Below are 4,056 nucleotides of genomic sequence, written 5' to 3' on the forward strand. Positions count from 1 at the left end.
AAACAACAGATAATATCCCATTCTGCTCCAAAATTAAACAACAGAGATTAGCAGGGACATATTTAAGGCTCTGTACCTGAATGGTTTTCTTTTGGTGTACAGTTCTTCTGGGAAATCACTGTGACATACAGCATGCTATTACAATTAAATATGCAAGAAAGAAGAATTAAACTGACTATGAATAATTAATACCCTATAATACTACTTCATAAGGTAAGATTGGTTGAATATTCCTGTAGATGAGACATACCTAAATACAAGACACATCAGAGCTGGGAGCTTTACTGTTATGATGGAGTCATACAGTGAGTAACTTTATGGCAGCTACTCCCTTCAAAGAGAAGGTGCCAGCCACCCGCATCTCCCTTCTGCTCGCTGCCCATCCAGCTCCAGAAAAGCTGGGAGACCTGCGAGTGTTGCAACAGTCACTGCACTGCTCACCTGCATCTCAGAGGTAACAGGCTTCCCAAACACTTCCCATTAAAAAGCATAAAGCAATTATCTGACTCCCCAGTAGAGAAAATAAAGCAAATATGATGCAACAATTACATACATGATAAGATCACGCTAAGGTTGTGAGAAAAAACAATTAAAAAGGTTTGCAAGAGCTAAGGAATGCAGCTGACTTTCCCAGAATCTATCTTAATGAGAAAGATACCATCAACTCACAGAGCAGACCTTCCTGTTTCAAGTGCACTGTTTCAGAGGCTACAGAACATCGACCGTAGCAAAGCCACAGCTGGGTGGCTGGGTACGAACTCTGCATCTCCAGCACAACTCTCCCCTACTAGCTCCTAGGGAAAAGGGCAATTAAAATTATGCTTTTTTTCACCAATAGAAACCCTAAATCACTTCAAATTAATCCTTACTGAAGTCCTCATAAATTTGGTATTCAGCTCTTGGCATTTTCCACTCCACAGCAGTCAGGTCACCTCTGTTGCTGATCGCCGCACAGCACACTTGTTGCACACATTTGGCTGGAAATCCCCAGCTCCCCTCAGTTTATCCAAGCAGCACCGCATTCAAACACCACCCTGCCGCTGACGGCCACTTTTAGAGACAGACATTTGACATCCAACCATCATTTGGGATCCGCGAAGCAGACCGGGGTATGAGGATTGTATCTGCTGAAGGTGACAGCCCTACAGTCACACGGACACAGCCCCCCGCTACTCCAGCTGCCAGCCCTGCCACCAGGGTCTGGCTCCCGCAGGATCCAACGCTCTTCTCCTCTAAAGCGAACACAAATCGGGGGTATTTCTGTGCCATGTTAGAAGTATGCTAGCTTAATATTAGTTTTCTATTAAAAATTAATAGGATTAAATGAAGCTTGCAAGCTGGTAGGCACCAAGACAGTTCTTTTGCTGATGTTCTCGTCGCCCGGAGGAGCGGGCTGCAGCGTTTCTGCAGGATGGTGGCCACAGGGTCCGTGTGCTGGCCAGGAGAGGCAGTGGGGGGCTCTTCCCCACATCCCCAGATAGATGCTCCACCAGAGCCGTGACACTCCGCCAGCAAGCAGCTCGTCCTCCCAGACAGAAACCGATGGGGAAGGTGGAGCCCATGAAGAGATCATCAGCCTGTTGAAAATCCCAGCGTCTTCTCACTGCAGATCCAGTCCCCTGGGCCCATTTGCACGTGTGCCCCTTTCTCACTGCCAGAATGAATTCCCTTGCCAACAAACATCCTGCAAATACCCAGAGTTTACACAAGCCAAGTTTAACCTTCAGTCCCTATTAATGTTAACAGAATAGAAAAAATTAACCATGGTGCAGCAAAAGTCTGTATCTGCATTTCTAATTACACAACAAAACACACCACGGGGCAGTATTTCCAAGCACCTTGCTGGGAATAAAATAGCCAGTGGACTGCAGCTTCCATTTCGAGCAGTGGATGCAACAGCAACCAGCATCGAGGCTGTCGGCGTTAAGGGAGAGGAATGTAAGAATTAAGGAAAATAAAGTGATGTACGTTATCAATGATAACCAAAATGGTAATAACTAGAAAAACAGGCACCTTAAAAACTGAAAATTTCATGATGTTTCCTACTTTTTAATGGCTTAGCCTACTTTTTCCAACCTAATTTGCATGATCAAAATAGCCCTCCTGCCAGGAAGCATTAAAATGGCAGCCCCCCATCGAGACAAGGCTCCCTGCACCATACGAGACTGAAGGACTAATAACTATTCCTAAAAACATTTAAAATCCATTAATGTTGTTTAGTAAACATTTATTTAGAATTAGTGCCGCTATCAGAATTTTCTTTATCGCGCTCTACTAAAGCGTTTTAAAAAAGCTTTTGACAGAGGAGCAGGTACCCCCACAAATGCTTGCGCTATCACCAGCCCTCTCCAAAAACCTGAGCACCCTCACGGTCCTGCTCTGCATCACTCTGAACATTTTCCATCCAAAAACCCCAAAGCATTCTCCAATATTAACCAGAAAATTCCCAACAGCTCTTTGGGGTACCAGGATGGGCAGCTGGAAGCACCCACCAAGACACACGGAGCCGCCAGACCAGAGTAACCAACCCTCCCAACCCCTACACGTGGCAATTAATTCTATCTGCTAGAAAAACCCCAGGCTAGTACAACAGTAAAATAAATCTCAGTATTACTGATGTAGTGAAGATTTGGATTCTGGTACAAATATATGGTGCTTTATACAAATTTATCTGAGCTATGTGTTATCCTTTCAGTGCCATCTGCACAAAAACAGAGTTCTATCTAAGCATTGGAAATTAAAATAAATCATTTTCTCTCTATCTGTGATCTTGTCGGAGACAGACACCACAAACCTGAGAGCTGGCTAGTGCAGGCTTGTCTAGTTAAAAATAAACTATCCGCATAAATATGATTGATTTCTAATGAAAAAGGCAAACCAGACCCTTACTACAGAAACAGTCTCAGCCAGCACCCTCCCAGCCCACAGAAGACACAATATACGGTATTAAATTGTCAAAATAAACCCGGGATTGGCATTGTCATTTCCCCTAGTAAGAAATGCCACAATCAAGAGATACACTTTAATCACCACACAGAATGAAAAGTCGCTGCTCATTCTCCACGTGCCGTATTTATTGCTAACAAAACGCAGGACGGCAGGGCTTGGCAGGTTATTTTCTGATACCGTGAGCTTTTTGGCGTGTCTGCGCCCCACCAGATGGTTAAGGGTGAACTCAGCTCCCCAGCACCGCGCAACAAACGACGCATCTCTGTCCCGCACGAACTGCTCGAGGTTCTTGGGCTGCGTTTCTCAAAGCATCTCGGCCTGAGCATCCTCTGTGAGCAGGCGACCTCGGAGTAATTAACACATTCTGATACTGGAAACTCAACTCATACAAACATTGATCCCTAAAGACAGTACAGCCCATGACTTGAGAAACACGAGTCCCAGAAGACCTGTTGTTTCTACCTCTGAAAGTCACCCCAAAGGCTAGTAAACAAATTACATTCTCCAAAAGGGTTGCAAATGAGAAATTCCTTTCTTCTAGTTGAATACATTCTCCAACCAGCAGCCATGGCTAAAGGTTCATATACAATAACTGAAAACACCAAAACTGGTTTATTTTCTTATATCGAGTAACTTTAACATTTGAACTCACTGCGGTGAGATTGTAATGGATTTTATTTGACAAGTCAAGCACGGACTATAAAAAAATAAACACTAAACATTTTTAGATCTAACTTTTCTCCACAGACTGCGTTTTGTGCACTTTCATTGGAAATGTTCCATCAGAATAAAATCAGATTTAATTGCCTCTTAAATAACTGAGCAGCCACTTTAATTTTATTTCAACAGCAATAATTCATAAATCAAGCAGATGAAATTCTAGCACAGAATGACAAGTAAATAGAGCAGAACACACTAAAGGAGAGTACAAACGCCGCATGGTGAAAAGTGATTTTCTTAAACTTTGTGCGTCACCATTTTATGGGCATCACAAAGCTACCACAACATAAATACTTCAGAGCTAAAATCTGTCAGCTCTGGGATGCTCCAGAGTTTATCAGCAGCAACTGCTCAGCAAAGACCAATGGACGAGACGATCCTCACCCA

Source organism: Pterocles gutturalis, unplaced genomic scaffold (genome assembly GCF_000699245.1).
Source record: "Pterocles gutturalis isolate BGI_N339 unplaced genomic scaffold, ASM69924v1 scaffold40531, whole genome shotgun sequence".
In the NCBI taxonomy this organism is placed as follows: Eukaryota; Metazoa; Chordata; class Aves; order Pterocliformes; family Pteroclidae; genus Pterocles; species Pterocles gutturalis.